Raw genomic sequence first — 16,519 nt, 5'->3', positions numbered from 1 at the left:
AAATGGAACTTATTTAAAATCACTCATCAAAAGAAACACGAATACACAAATGAAACTTAATTTAGATTTGGTTCAAAAGATATGAAAATTTGAAAATTGAAAGCCAAAAAAAATTAAGGTTGCGTGCCCCGACCGGCCGACCCTGCGTGCCATTAATCTCCTCCCTAGTGTATCAACTGTCTTGGTGCCGGAAGTCAAAAATGCACGCTAAACAATGGATAATAATTAAGCATGGCTACGGCCATTTGAATCAACAGTTTTACTGAAGCACATGTAGATGTGCTCTAATTATTGTACATCTAAGTCTTATGCCATTGCTTTTTACGTTAAGATTCATGCAAGCTTTTTCTAAATGTTTGTTGTAATATTAAGGTAACTATGGAGAAAATATCTAGTGCTCCCAGGCCTAGGGTGCTCCCGGTGCTCCAAATGTCCGAAAAACATTTTTAGAATGTTCAAAAAATTCTGAAAAAAATGCAGCACATCGACGGAACATCAATGTCTCTTGTCACAAAATTTCAAATCAAAATTCGAAACATTGCTTGAGATACAAAAATGACAAATTTGTGTACATAACATAAGTTGGGCTTTAGTTTTGGCCCATTATCACATTGATGTCAAATTTGTCATTTTTGTATCTCGAGCAATGTTTCGAATTTTGATTTAAAATTTTGTGACAAGAGACATCGATGTTCCGTCGATGTGCTGCATTTTTTTCAGAATTTTTTGAACATTTTAAAAAATGTTTTTCGCATTGGAGCACGGGAGCACTAGATACTTTCCCGGTAACTATGCATAATTGATATATCCATAGTAATTAAACGACCACCTTATTGTTTATTGTTTTTGATATAGCTAAGTGGTATTAAATGACCATTTTATGTCTCACAAGGAGGAAATCCCTACGTGTATATACACAGCGGCATGAAAAAAATAGGATAAAGAGGACATAGGAAAAAATAAATCAATGGTGGTATGCAAAGACACTACAGAATAGGTAAGGAAAAATACCTTAATAATGGCGCAAAACATAGCATGGAGATAGATTGACAGAATAGGTGAGAAAAATACCTTAATAGCTGCGTAAAAATGGTAAATGGAGATGCGGGGGATCGAACCCCGTGCCTCCCGCATGCAAAGCGGGCGCTCTACCATTTGAGCTACATCCCCTTGCTCATATTTCCTGTTAGACACGGTCCTACTTCTGCGACGCGAAGACTAACCTCCATGGGCCAATGTTTAACATATGATGACCGGCCCACAGCCCACCTGTGTACGCCTGATGGCCCGTGCAGATTTAACCATTGGCCTCCACAAAAATTGTACAGCGTGGAGGGTTCAGCGAGGTTGGAGGGTCATATTAGTCCCACCTCGGCCGGAGGGAGTGAGCGCGTTGAAGGGAGGTCTTTAAGAAGGGACGACGCGCGACTGGGAAAATCATGATCCTTCAGGCAGCGAAGGGAAATGAGGAGTGGTACAGGCTCGCTTAATTATGTGAGAGGGGTGCCCGCCCCAATAAGCCTGTTACGACAGTGGGGCATCCCTGTGATTTACCACCTGATCCTGAATATAAAATTTAAAGTATTTCTTCTTTGTGTTCTCTTTCGTTTGTTTACTATGAATTTCATTTGAACTTGAAAGCCTTGGTATGGATTTTGATTTGGTTCTCCAAAAGTTTGATTTGATTATTTCTTTTTTGGTTTTGTTTTTGCTTGTTTGCTTATGTTCTTTTTGTTTTCGTTTTTGCTTGTTTGCTAATCTTCCTTTTTGGTAATGTTTTCTATTTCCTCTCAAATTTACAGCTTTCATTCCAACTTAGTACTGGCATGGAGGAGTCGAGCATACATCATAGTTAATCTGGACCAAAATACAAAGTTTAAACATAGATTTAAAATACAATTACTATACGATCAAAGAATTCATCACTTCCTCGTTGGTCCTTTGCCCTTGCGGTCACTAGAGCGGGTCCTCGCTGTTCCTGGCCATGGAGAGCGTGTCGCACCATCTCGGCCGGTACCTGTTCCATCCGTCCAACTCCGTGTGGGGCATGATCACGCGCTACTACCACTCATACCTCGCCCATGCGGAGGAGAGGATCGGCGTGCAGATCAGGATGTTCTCTTGGGCGTCCATCCCTGTCGACGACATGTACACCCAGATCATGGCGTGCTCCCAACAGGAGCACATACCGCCGGACGTCGACGGCGACGAGGAGAACACGACGAGCGCCGCGGCCGACGGCTCCAACAAATTGAAGGCCATCTTGGTCGCGTCGCTGCAGGGCGAGTACTACGAGAGGATCAAGTCGACGTACTACGAGAACGCGGCGGAGGGCGGCGGCAAGGTGGGGGTGTTCCAGCCGAGCCACCAGGAGCGGCAGACGATGGGGCAGCAGTCGCACTGCTCAGCTTCTCCGACGTGCTGCTCACCACGGGGGTATCCACGTTCGGCTACATGAGCAGCAGCCTCGCGGGGCTGCGTCCCACCATGCTCATGATCGCCAAGGACCACAAGGTGCCCGAGACGCCGTGCGTGCGCGCTGTGTCCATGGAGCCATGCTTCCACATGACGCCTGATGTCAAGTGCCAGGGGAAGGCGGTGAACAAGGAGGAGCTATCTCGGCAAGTCAAGGAGTGTGAGGATGTACCCAAAGGGATGAAATGGATTAAAGGTATCAAGTTAGTTGATTAGAATTCGACTGGTCATTAATCCGTGTACACTACTAGGAAAAAGCCTAGCAGTAGCGCAGATTTTTGGTCTATTAATAGTGCGGGTACTGGTACCACACTACAGCTAAAGGTTATCAGTAGCGTTTGTTAGCCCGCGCTACTGCTATATCTACTTAGTAGTAACGCGTCATGCAAAAGGCGCTACTGGTAATTACTAGTAGTGCGTCTCACTGCCCACGTTATTACTATTATTCCGTATTCTATTTTTTTTATTTTATGTCGTATTCATACACATTTATACAAGTTTTCATACAGTAGCAATTTAGAGATTGTTTTTACATTATAATAAGTTATTAAATCACTAGATAAAAGAACCGTGGATTAGTTTCATGGTTCTTTCACCCAATGATATAATAACTCATCATCATCATATTAATATAAAAACTCTTGCATCATATCATCACCAACAACACTAGCTAATAATCATCATAGTTATTATCACCAACACTATTTAATCATCATAGTATAGCTATCTAATCACCACCAACACTAGTTAATAATAATCATCATAGTCATTACCATCAACGCTAGCTATTTAATCATCATAGTCATAGTGTAGTACATCGTCATCTTCGAACTCATTCTAGCTAGCTAATCACTCCTGATGCTTTCTCTCATGTAAAATAGCATAGAAAATGTGTAGCACTCCTGATTCATCATATTGAAGCATGCAGATGAACCTGTATCCTAATTGTGGGCTGCGTTTCTGATTGTTGCCCCCTAGCACTTCTCTGTAATCCTTCACAATTTTGCTTCATCCTTTGACTATTAAGACTTGCTCGCTTTTAGAAATTCTGAATGCACTCATGTGCAATGTAGGATGTCTTGGTCGTGAGCTAACTATTTTCATACGACCTTTAGCCTCGATCCAATGAGGCACAACTACCATCGGAAGTCCCTATTGAAGAACATCATAGTAATATACTTAGCAATGAAGTTTAGCTCAAGAAATAATGTATGCAAAAGATGCACTAAGCGCAAATAGTAAAAATCTTACCATCTTTCCTAAATAGATGTGACCGTAGTTCAATATGCACGCTAATGGTCGCACGTTTTGAGTACTAAGATTTTGAAGTCCAGGAAAATAATTTGTCTTGACAGTATCAAGATCCTCAAGCCATAAAACATAATGACTTATCTCCTCGCAGTTTAGTTCAGCCCCGGGACAGTAGTAGGTCATGTCTACCCAGTGCCGGACATGTTTGGTTGAATGGAAATAAGCTGTCAATAGAAATTAGTTATCAACTATTTTTGAATAAACAATATCCAATACATAAATATGATTAAGAAACTCACATGATGATAGAATTGGAGGTGTCTGCACATCGACTCAGATGTCGATAGTACCTTCAATATCATCTTTCAGACGAATATCAAAGCTGATAAGCATATCAGGCTCAAATGCATGTCTTGCATAGTGCTCTTCAATTTTTGCATTCAAAATAGGTGTATGTGGCTGCATTGTATAATTTTACGGCAAAAGTATAACCATGTTCGGTCCTCAAGTGAACTCTCTTTACAGTATTCACATAGGCCAAAATTTCTATCGCACGGGTTGCGGTCGTCTTTGCAGTATTCGCATATACCAAAATCCTTTTCGTTGACAGTCATTTCCTATGTTCATAGTTGAAACATTAATTGAAAATCGATCAAAGGCAACTACCAGAAAACTCAACACACACATATCACTATTACTCAATATGCAACGGGTTGACTTTATGTCTGTCGACTCTTCCTTCCTAAACTCTCATCTCACGTATATGGTGGGCACTCCCTCTCTGGTATTGCGACCGTCGGTGATGGTCGCTACTTCTCCTTTCCCTAGTGCATTACAAATATCTAGCACAAGGAAAAGAAAGAGAAGCGACCCCCACGACAACAGTCGACATTCTTCTTTCATATATGATGGACACTCCCTCAACGATTTTTCGACCGTCGATGATGGTCGCTACTCCTTCTTCCTGTAGTGCATAACGAAGGTCTAGCACAAAGAGAAGAAGGAGAAGCGACCTCCACGACAAATGTCGTTTAATTCTCTTTCTAGCAAATCCGGGGCATTCGATATTTCCTACATATTCTAGCACAAGTCATTCTTGAATTAATGGAAAAATCCGGCATGACCTTTGCTCAAGTAGGACATATCGAGCGCCTGAAATTTGCCGGAACAAAAATGAATCAACACTCCGGAAAAACGTAGGCCACTCGGATTTTCCTTGCGATACAAAGATGTTCATACACATACAACGATGCTTAAACTTACAATTCCATCCGAATCAATTATCATAAGCATTCGCACATGAGCTCACTGACTAAATACCCTAGTTTTACTCTATTCAACACACTGAGGAGTGGAGAAGGAGGAGGTGGAATTTTAGCTCACCGACTCGGGTGTAGAGGAAGTAGAGGTAGCTCGGATGACGATCACTCCAAGGAGACACGACTCTACAAAGCCTGCATATCCCATCGAGTAAAATTTTAGATCATCAAATCTCATATAGCATTATTTGATAACAAAGTGATAATGACATAAAAATAATTAATTTTTTCAATACATTTCTATATTGAAAAACATAATTACAGAAAGTTTCTATACCTAAATTTTCTTACTAAAAATAAACTAGTTCTTTAATTCAACTAGTTCAACTAAGCACTTACTATAAATAAAAATAATTAATTTTCTTACTAATTCAACTAGTTCAACTAAGCACTTACTATAAATAAAAATAATTAATTTTCTTACTAATTCAACTAGTTCAATGATACGTCTCCAACGTATCTATAATTTTTGATTGCTCCATGCTATATTATCTACTGTTTTGGACATTATTGGGCTTTATTATCCACTTGTATATTATTTTTGGACTGACCTATTAACCGGAGGCCCAGCCCAGAATTGCTGTTTTTTGCCTATTTCAGAGTTTCACAGAAAAGGAATATCAAACGGAGTCCAAACGGAATGAAACCTTCGGGAACATGATTTTCTCACCGAACATGATCCAGGAGACTTGGACCCTACGTCAAGAAATAAAGGAGGAAGCCACGAGGTAGGGGGGTGCGCCTACCCCCCAGGCGCGCCCTCCACCCTCATGGGCCCCCTGTTGCTCCACCGACGTACTCCTTCCTCCTATATATACCTACGTACCCTCAAACGATCAAATACGGAGCCAAAACCCTAATTCCACCGCCGTAACTTTCTGTATCCACGAGATCCCATCTTGGGGCCTGTTCCGGAGCTCCGACGGAGGGGGCATCCATCACGGAGGGCTTCTACATCAACACAATAGCCTCTCCGATGAAGTGTGAGTAGTTTACCTCAGACCTTCGGGTCCATAGTTATTATCTAGATGGCTTCTTCTCTCTTTTTGGATCTCAATACAATGTTCTCCCCCTCTCTTGTGGAGATCTATTCGATGTAATTTGTTGAGACCGATGAATTGTGGGTTTATGATCAAGATTATCTATGAAAAATATTTGAATCTTCTATGAATTCTTTTATGTATGATTGGTTATCTTTGTAAGTCTCTTCGAATTATCAGTTTGGTTTGGCCTACTAGATTGATCTTTCTTGCAATGGGAGAAGTGCTTAGCTTTGGGTTCAATCGTGCAGTGTCCTTTCCCAGTGACAGTAGGGGCAGCAAGGCACGTATTGTATTGTTGTCATCGAGGATAACAAGATGGTTTTTTTATCATATTGCATGAATTTATCTCTCTACATCATGTCATCTTGCTTAAGGCGTTACTTTGTTTTCATGAACTTAATACTCTAGATGCATGCTGGATAAAGGTCGATGAGTGGAGTAATAGTAGTAGATGCAGGCAGGAGTCGGTCTACTTGTCTCAGACATGATGCCTATATACATGATCATACCTAGATATTCTCATAACTATGCTCAATTCTGTCAATTACTCAACAGTAATTCGTTCACCCACCATAAAATACTTATGCTCTTGAGAGAAGCCACTAGTGAAACCTATGGCCCCCGGGTCTATCTTCATCATATTAATATTTCAATATTTAGTTATTTCCTTTGCTTTTATTTTACTTTGCATCTTTATCACAAAAATACTAAAAATATTATCTTATCATATCTATCAGATCTCACTCTCGTAAGTGAGCGTGAAGGGATTGACAACCCCTTATCACGTTGGTTGCGAGGATTTATTTGTTTTGTGCAGGTACGAGGGACTCGCGCGTAGCCTCCTACTGGATTGATACCTTGGTTCTAAAAAACTAAGGGAAATACTTACGCTACTTTGCTGCATCATCCTTTCCTCTTCAAGGAAATCCAACGCAGTGCTCAAGAGGTAGCATTCAACTAAGCACTTACTATAAATAAAAATAATTAATTTTCTTACTAATTCAAATAGTTCTATTAAGCAATTACTATAAATAAACTAGTTCTATTAAACACTTAAATTCTATGTACATTCTACAAAATTCTACCTATCTATACTATTGAAAAAACCTACATTCTACCTATCTATACTATCAACTAAATCTATGGAGGGAGAAGGGGCTGTGGATGGAGGAGGGGGAGGGAGTAGGGGTTGTGGAGGGAGGAGGGGCGACTAGAGGAGGGAGGAGCAGGGGGGCGAGGGGAGGAGGGAGGAGTGGGGCGGAGGAGGGAGGAGGGAGGAGGAAGAGGAGAAGGAGGAGGCTTACCATGGCCGGAGGATGGTGGCGATGCCGACAGTAATGCGGCGACGGCGACGACAATGTGACGGTGGGGGTGATGGCAGGAGGAGGACAACGGCCGCGACAATGAGACAGGAGATGAGGAAATGGGCGGGCGCGCGGGAGATAAGGCTGGATTAGCAGTAGAGCGGTTTAGGAGAGAGCGCTACTGCTAAACTACCTAGCAGTAGCGCGTTTCATAGGAAAGCGCTACTACTACACTTAGCCTGGCGGCAACGGTGGGGTAATTTTAGTAGTAGCGCTCTTCGCCCCGGCTACGCTACTACTATGTTCATAGTAGTGTTGGGGATCGTAGCAGAAATTTAAAATTTTCTACGCATCACCAAGATCAATCTATCGAGTAATCTAGCAAGGAAGGGAAGGAGAGTGCATCTACATACCCTTGTAGATCGCTAAGCGGAAGCGTTGCAAGAACGCGGATGAAGGAGTCGTACTCGTAGCGATTCAGATCACGGTTGATTCCGATCTAAGCGCCGAACCACAGCGCCTCCGCGTTCAACACACGTGCAACCCGGTGACGTCTCCTACGCCTTGATCCAGCAAGGGGAGAAGGAGAGGTTGGGGAAGACTCCGTCCAGCAGCAGCACGACGGCGTGGTGGTGGTGGAGGAGCGCGGGACTCCAGCAGGGCTTCGCCAAGCACTACGAGAGACGAGGAGGGAGAGATGTAGGGTTGCGCCAAGAGGGGGGTCGAATCGGGTCTGTTGCAGCCCCAATACCTCAAGTATATATAGAGGAAGGGGAGGGGCTGCGCCCCCATCTAGGGTTCCCTCCCTAGGGGTGGCGGCAGCCCCAAAACCCATCTAGGGTTGCGGCCAAGGGGGGGAGAGGGGGAGGCGCACCTGGGGTGGGCCTTAGGGCCCATCTGCCCTAGGGTTTGCCCCCCTCCCCTCTAGGAGGCGACTTGGGCCTTGGTGGGAGGCGCCCCAGCCCACCTAGGGGCTGGTCCCTTCCCACTATTGGCTCATGTAGGCCTCCGGGGCTGGTAGCCCCTCCCGGTGGACCCCCGGACCCCTCCGATGGTCCCGGTACACTACTGGTGATGCCCAGAACACTCCCGGTGGCCAAAACCATACTTCCTATATATTAATCTTTACCTCTGGACCATTCTGGAACTCCTCGTGACGTCCGGGATCTCATCCGGGACTCCGAACAACATTCGGTAACCACGTACATACTTTCCCTATAACCCTAGCGTCATCGAACCTTAAGTGTGTAGACCCTACGGGCTCGGGAGTCATGCAGACATGGCCGAGACAACTCTCCGGTCAATAACCAACAGTGGGATCTGGATACCCATGTTGGCTCCCACATGCTCCATGATGATCTCATCGGATGAACCACGATGTCAAGGATTTAATCAATCCCATATACAATTCCCTTTGTCTAGCGGTATAGTACTTGCCCGAGATTCGATCGTCGGTATCCCGATACCTTGTTCAATCTCGTTACCGGCAAGTCTCTTTACTCGTTCCGTAACACATCATCCCGTGATCAACTCCTTGGTCACATTGTGCACATTATGATGATGTCCTACCGAGTGGGCCCAGAGATACCTCTCCGTTTACATGGAGTGACAAATCTCAGTCTCGATTCGTGCCAACCCAACAGACACTTTCGGAGATACCTGTAGTGTACCTTTATAGCCACCCAGTTACGTTGTGACATTTGGCACACCTAAAGCACTCCTACGGTATCCGGGAGTTGCACAATCTCATGGTCTAAGGAAATGATACTTGACATTAGAAAAGCTTTAGCATACAAACTACACGATCTTTGTGCTAGGCCTAGGATTGGGTCTTGTCCATCACATCATTCTCCTAATGATGTGATCCCGTTATCAACGACATCCAATGTCCATGGTCAGGAAACCGTAACCATCTATTGATCAACGAGCTAGTCAACTAGAGGCTTACTAGGGACATGGTGTTGTCTATGTATCCACACATGTATCCGAGTTTCCTATCAATACAATTCTAGCATGGATAATAAAAGATTATCATGAACAATGAAATATGATATGATAATAATTAATTTATTATTGCCTCTAGGGCATATTTCCAACAGTCTCCCACTTGCACTAGAGTCAATAGTCTAGTTCACATCGCCATGTGATTAACACTCACAGGTCACATCGCCATGTGACCAACATCCAAAGAGTTTACTAGACTCAATAATCTAGTTCACATCACTATGTGATTAACACTCAATGAGTTCTGGGTTTGATCATGTTATGCTTGTAAGAGAGGTTGTAGTCAACGGGTCTTGCCATATTCAGATCCCTATGTATTTCGCAAAACTTTATATCATAGATGCTGCTGCCACGTTCCACTTGGAGCTATTCCAAATTGTTGCTCCATTATACGTATCCGGTATCTCTACTCAGAGCTATCCGGATAGGTGTTAAGCTTGCATCGACGTAGCTCTTTATGTCGAACTCTTTATCACCTCCATAACCAAGAAACATTTCCTTATTCCTCTAAGGATAATTTTGACTGCTATCTGGTGATCCACTCCTAGATCACCTTTGTACCCTCTTGCCATACATGTGGCAAGGCACACATTGGGTGCGGTAATTCAGCATGGCATACCATATAGAGCCTATGACAAGAGCATAGGGGACGACCTTCGTCCATCTTCTTTCTTCTACCGTGGTCAAGCTTTGAGTCTTACTCAACTTCACACCTTTACAACTCAGGTAAGAACCCCTTCTTTGACTGATCTATTTTGAACTCCTTCAAAAACATGTCAAGGTGTGTGTTCTTTGAAAGTATCATCAGGCGTTTTGATCTATCTCTATAGATCTTGATGCCCAATATGTAAGCAGCTTTATCCAGGTCTTCCTTTGAAAAACACTCTTCAAACAACCATTTATGCTTTCCAGAAATTCTACATCATTTCGAATCAACAATATGTCATCCACATATACTTATCAGAAATGATGTAGTACTCCCACTCACTTTCTTGTAAATACAAGTTTCTAGCAAACATTGTATAAACCTAAAAGCTTTGATCACTCCATCAAAGCATATATTCCGACTCCGAGATGTTTGCTCTAGTCCATAGAAGGATTGCTGGAGCCAGCATACCTTTTAGCATCCTTAGGATCGACAAAACCTTTTATTGTATCACATACAACTTTTCTTACGAAAACTGGTAAGAAAACTTGTTTTGACATCCATCTGTAAGATTTCATAATCGAAAAATACAACTAATGCTAACATGATTCCGACGGACTTAAGCATCGCTACGGGTGAGAAATTCTCATCGCAGTCAACTCCTTGAACTTGTGAAAAGACTCTTTCCCAGAAGTCGAGCTTCATAGACGGTAACATTGCTGCCCATGTCCGTCTTCTTCTTAAAGATCCATTTATCTCAATGGCTTGCTGATCATCGGGCAAGTCCACCAAAGTCCATACTTTGTTCTGATATATGGATCCTATCTCGGATTTCATGGCTTCTAACCATTTGTCGGAATACGGGCCCACCATCACTTCTCCATAGCTCGTAGGTTCATTGTTGTCTAACAACATGATATCTAAGACAGGATTACCGTACCACTTAGGAGTAGTACATATCCTTGTCGACCTACGAGGTTCGATAGCAACTTGATCCGAAGCTTCATGATACTATCATTAACTTCCTATTCAAAAGACGTAGGCGCCACAGAAAACATCTTTCTGTGTTGCATCACTCTCTGGTTGAAGTAAAGGTTCGACAACCTCATCAAGTTCTATCTTCCTCCCACTCAATTCTTTCGAGAGAAAGTCCTTCTCGAGAAAGGACCCGTTCTTAGCGACAAACAATTTGCCCTCGGATCTGAGATAGAAGGTATACCCAACTGCCACCTTTGGGTATCCTATGAAGATGTGTTTGTCCACTTTTGGGTTCGAGCTTCTCCGGCTGAAGCCTTAAGCATCGCATCCCCAAACATTAAGAAATGACAACTTTGGTTTCTTTCAAACCAATGTTCATATGACGTCATCTCAACGGACTTAGATGGTGTCCTATCTAAAGTGAATGCAGCTGTCTCTAACGCATAACCTCAAAATGAAAACGGTAGATTGGTAAGAGACATCATAGATCGCACCATATCTCATAGGGTTCGATTACGACGTCTGGGCACACCATTACCTTGTGGTGTTCCAGGTGGCTTCAACTGTGAAACAATTCCACAATGTCTTAAGTGATTGCCAAACTCATAACTCAGAAAATCCCCTTTTGATCAGATCGTAGGAACATGATCTTATTGTTATGATGATTCTTAACTTCACTCTGAAATCGCTTGAACTTTTCAAACGTTTCAGACTTGTGCTTCATTAAGTAAATATACCTATATCTACTCAAATCGTCAGTGAAGATGAGAAAATAGCGATATCCACCGCGCGCTTCAATTCTCATTGGTTCACACGCATCAGCATGTATGATTTCCAACAAGTCACTTGCCCATTTCATTGTACCTGAAAACGGGGTCTTAGTCATCCTGCCCTTGAGGCATGGCTCGCATGTGTCAAGAGATTCAAAATCAAGTGACTCCAAACATCCATCGACATGGAGTTTCTTCATGCATCTTACGCCAATATGACCTAAGCGGCAGTGCCACAAGAAAGTGGTACTATCTACATCTTTTGGCGTGAACATGTGTATTACTACGACCGAGATTCAATGAACCATTCACATAGGGTGCATGACCATGAAAGGTATCATTCATGTAAACAGAATAACCATTATTCTCTAACTTAAATGAATGACTGTATTGCAATGAACATGATCTAATCATATTCATGCTCAACATAGACACCTGATAACATTTATCTAGGTTCAATACTAATCCCGAAGGCAGATGGAGCGTGCGATGGTGATCTCATCAACTTTGGAAACACTTCCAACACACATCGTCACCTCGCCCTTAGCCAGTCTCCGTTTAGTCCGTAGCTTTTGCTTCAAGTCACCAATAATAGCAACTGAACCGGTATCCAATACCCAGGTGCTACCAGGAGTACTAGTGAGGTACACATTAATAACACGTATATACTTTGTTGAAGTTGCCAGCCTTCTTATCTACCATGCATTTGGGGTAATTCCGCTACCAGTGACCGTTCTCCTTACAATAGAAGCACTTAGTCTCGGGTTTGGGTTCAACCTTGGGTTCCTTCACTGGAGCGGCAACTGGTTTGCCATCCATGAAGTTTCCCTTCTAGCCCTTGCCCTTCTTGAAACCAGTGGTCTTATTAGACCATCAACACTTGATGCTCCTTCTTGATTTCTACCTTTTGCGGTCTTAAGCACCGCGAACAGCTCCAGGATCAACTCCATCCCTTACATGTCATAGTTCATCAAGAAGATCTAGTAGCTTAGTGATAGTGACTAGAGAACTCTATCAATCACTATCTTATCTGGGAGTTTAACTCCCACTTGATTTAAGTGATTGTAGCACCTAGACATTCTGAGCACATGCTCACTAGCTGAGCTATTCTCCTCCATCTTGTTGGCAAAAGAACTTGTCAGAGGTCTCACACCTCTCAACACGGGCATGAGCCTGAAATCCCAATTTCAGCTCTTGGAACATCTCATATGTTCTATGGCGTTCAAGACGTCATTGGAATCCCGATTCTAAGCCGTAAAGTATAGTGCACTAAACTATCAAGTAGTCATCAGGATGTGTCTGTCAGGTGTTCACAACATCCACAGACGACGTTGTAGGGATTTGCACATCGAGCGGTGCATCAAAGACGTAAGCCTTCTGTGTAGCAGTGAGGACACTCCTCGGACTACGGACCTAGTCCGCATCATTGCTTACAATATCTTTCAACTTAATCTTTCTCTAGGAACATATTGAAACAGGGAGCTACAACGTGAGCTATTTATCTACAACATATTTGCAAAGACAATTTAGACTATGTTCATGATAATTGAGTTCATCTAATCAAATTATTTAATGAACTCCCACTCAGATAGACATCCCTCTAGTCATCTAAGTGAAAAATGATCCGAATCGACTAGGCCGTGTCCGATCATCACGTGAGACGGACTAGTCATCAATGGTGAACATCTCATGTTGATCGTATCTTCTATACGACTCATGTTCGACCTTTCGGTCTTCCGTGTTCCGAGGCCATGTCTGTACATGCTAGGCTCGTCAAGTCAACCTAAGTGTATTGCATGTGTTCCGAGGCCATGTCTGTACATGCTAGGCTCATCAACACTCGTTGTATTCGAACATTAGAATCTATCACACCCGATCATCACGTGGTGCTTCGAAACAACGAACCTTCGCAACGGTGCACAGTTAGGGGGAACACTTTTCTTGAAATTTTAGTGAGGGATCATCTTATTTAGGCTACCGTCGTTCTAAGCAAATAAGATGTAAAACATGATAAACATCACATGCAATCAAATAGTGACATGATATGGCCAATATCATTTTTCTCCTTTTGATCTCCATCTTCGGGGCTCCATGATCATCGTTGTCACCGGCATGACACCATGATCTCCATCATCGTGTCTTCTTGAAGTTGTCTCGTCATCTATTACTTCTACTACTATGGCTAACGCTTTAGCAATAAAGTAAAGTAATTACATGACGTTTATGTTGACACGCAGGTCATAAATACATTAAGACAACTCCTATGGCTCCTGCCGGTTGTCATACTCATCGACATGCAAGTCGTGATTCCTATTACAAGAACATGATCAATCTCATACATCACATATATCATTCATCACATCCTTTTGGCCATATCACATCACACGGCACATGCTGCAAAAACAAGTTAGACGTCCTCTAATTGTTGTTGCAAGTTTTTACGTGGCTGCTATAGGTTTCTAGCAAGAACGTTTCTTACCTACACGAAAACCACAACGTGATATGCCAATTTCTATTTACCCTTCATAAGGATCCTTTTCATCGAATCCGACCCGACTAAAGTGGGAGAGACAGACACCCGCTAGCCACCTTATGCAACTAGTGCCTGTCAGTCGGTGGAACCAGTCTCACGTAAGAGTACGTGTAAGGTCGGTCCAGGCCGCTTCATCCCACGATGCCGCCGAATAAGATAAGACTAGTAACAGCAAGTAAATTGACAATATCGACGCCCACAACTGCTTTGTGTTCTACTCGTGCAAAGAAACTATGCATAGACCTAGCTCATGATGCCACTGTTGGGGATCGTAGCAGAAATTTAAAATTTTCTACGCATCACCAAGATCAATCTATGGAGTAATCTAGCAACGAAGGGAAGGAGAGTGCATCTACATACCCTTGTAGACCGCTAAGTGGAAGCGTTGCAAGAACGCGGATGAAGGAGTCATACTCGTAGCGATTCAGATCGCGGTTGATTCCGATCTAAGCGCCGAACCACGGCGCCTCCACGTTCAACACACGTGCAGCCCGGTGACGTCTCCTACGCCTTGATCCAGCAAGGGGAGAAGGAGAAGTTGGGGAAGACTCCGTCCAGTAGCAGCACGATGGCGTGGTGGTGGTGGAGGAGCGCGGGACTCCAGCAGGGCTTCGCCAAGCACTACGAGAGATGAGGAGGGAGAGAGGTAGGGCTGCGCCAAGAGGGAGATCTAATCGTGTCTGTTGCAGCCCCAATACCTCAAGTATATATAGGGGAAGGGAAGGGGCTGCGCCCCCATCTAGGGTACCCTCCCTAGGGGTGGCAGCAGCCCCAAAACCCATCTAGGGTTGAGGCCAAGGGGGGAGAGAGGGAGGCGCACCTGGGGTGGGCCTTAGGGCCCATCTGCCCTAGGGTTTGCCCCCCTCCCCTCTAGGAGGCAACTTGGGCCTTGGTGGGAGGCGCCCCAGCCCACCTAGGGGCTGGTCCCTTCCCACTATTGGCTCATGTAGGCCTCCGGGGCTGGTGGCCCCTCCCGGTGGACCCCCGGACCCCTCCGGTGGTCCCGATACACTACCGGTGATGCCCGGAACACTTCCGGTGGCCAAAACCATACTTCCTATATATTAATATTTACCTCCAGACCATTTCGGAACTCCTCTTGACGTCCGGGATCTCATCCAGGACTCCAAACAACATTCGGTAACCGCGTACATACTTTCCCTATAACCCTAGCGTCATCGAACCTTAAGTGTGTAGACCCTACGGGCTCGGGAGTCATGCAGACATGGCCGAGACAACTCTCCGGTCAATAACCAACAGCGGGATCTGGATACCCATGTTGGCTCCCACATGCTCCATGATGATCTCATCGGATGAACCACGACGTCAAGGATTTAATCAATCCCGTATACAATTCCCTTTGTCTAGCGGTATAGTACTTGCCCAAGATTCGATCGTCGGTATCCCAATACCTTGTTCAATCTCGTTACCGGCAAGTCTCTTTACTCGTTCTGTAACACATCATCCCGTGATCAACTCCTTGGTCACATTGTGCACATTATGATGATGTCCTACCGAGTGGGCCCAGAGATACCTCTCCGTTTACACGGAGTGACAAATCCCAGTCTCGATTCGTGCCAACCCAACAGACACTTTCAGAAATACCTATAGTGTACCTTTATAGCCACCCAGTTACGTTGTGACGTTTGGCACACCCAAAGCACTCCTACGGTATCCAGGAGTTGCACAATCTCATGGTCTAAGGAAATGATACTTGACATTAGAAAAGCTTTAGCATACGAACTACATGATCTTTGTGCTAGGCTTAGGATTGGGTCTTGTCCATCACATCATTCTCCTAATGATGTGATCCCATTATCAACGACATCCAATGTCCATGGTCAGGAAACCATAACCATCTATTGATCAACGAGCTAGTCAACTAGAGGCTTACTAGGGACATGGTGTTGTCTATGTATCCACACATGTATCTGAGTTTCCTATCAATAAAATTCTAGCATGGATAATAAACGATTATCATGAACAATGAAATATGATATAATAATAACTAATTTATTATTGCCTCTAGGGCATATTTCCAACAAGCAGTAGCGCCTTCTGCTGCCCCACGCTGTTGCTAAGTAGCAGTAGCGCCCCATTTTATCTAGCTCTACTGCTCTACCCCTGTGTATAAGGTTTTCCCTAGTAGTGATATTTCAAACCAATACTGTATATTTCCGACTGATGAGTCAGACT

At 43.8% G+C, this 16,519-nt stretch overlaps 2 non-coding genes across 2 annotated transcripts; one reads left to right on the top strand and one right to left on the bottom strand.

Moving 5' to 3' along the window:
* Positions 1-1,097: 1,097 nt before the first annotated feature.
* Positions 1,098-1,170, bottom strand: TRNAA-UGC. The gene has a single exon. It is a non-coding gene; the product is annotated as a tRNA-Ala (tRNA).
* A 289-nt stretch (positions 1,171-1,459) lies between these two features.
* LOC119334859 lies at positions 1,460-1,565 on the top strand. Its single transcript, XR_005161613.1, has one exon. It is a non-coding gene; the product is annotated as a small nucleolar RNA Z279/snoR105/snoR108 (small nucleolar RNA).
* The last annotated feature ends 14,954 nt before the right edge of the window (positions 1,566-16,519 follow it).

The sequence above is a fragment of the Triticum dicoccoides genome, chromosome 7A (genome assembly GCF_002162155.2).
Source record: "Triticum dicoccoides isolate Atlit2015 ecotype Zavitan chromosome 7A, WEW_v2.0, whole genome shotgun sequence".
In the NCBI taxonomy this organism is placed as follows: domain Eukaryota; kingdom Viridiplantae; phylum Streptophyta; class Magnoliopsida; order Poales; family Poaceae; genus Triticum; species Triticum dicoccoides.
This window is presented reverse-complemented; position numbering and strand designations above follow the sequence as displayed.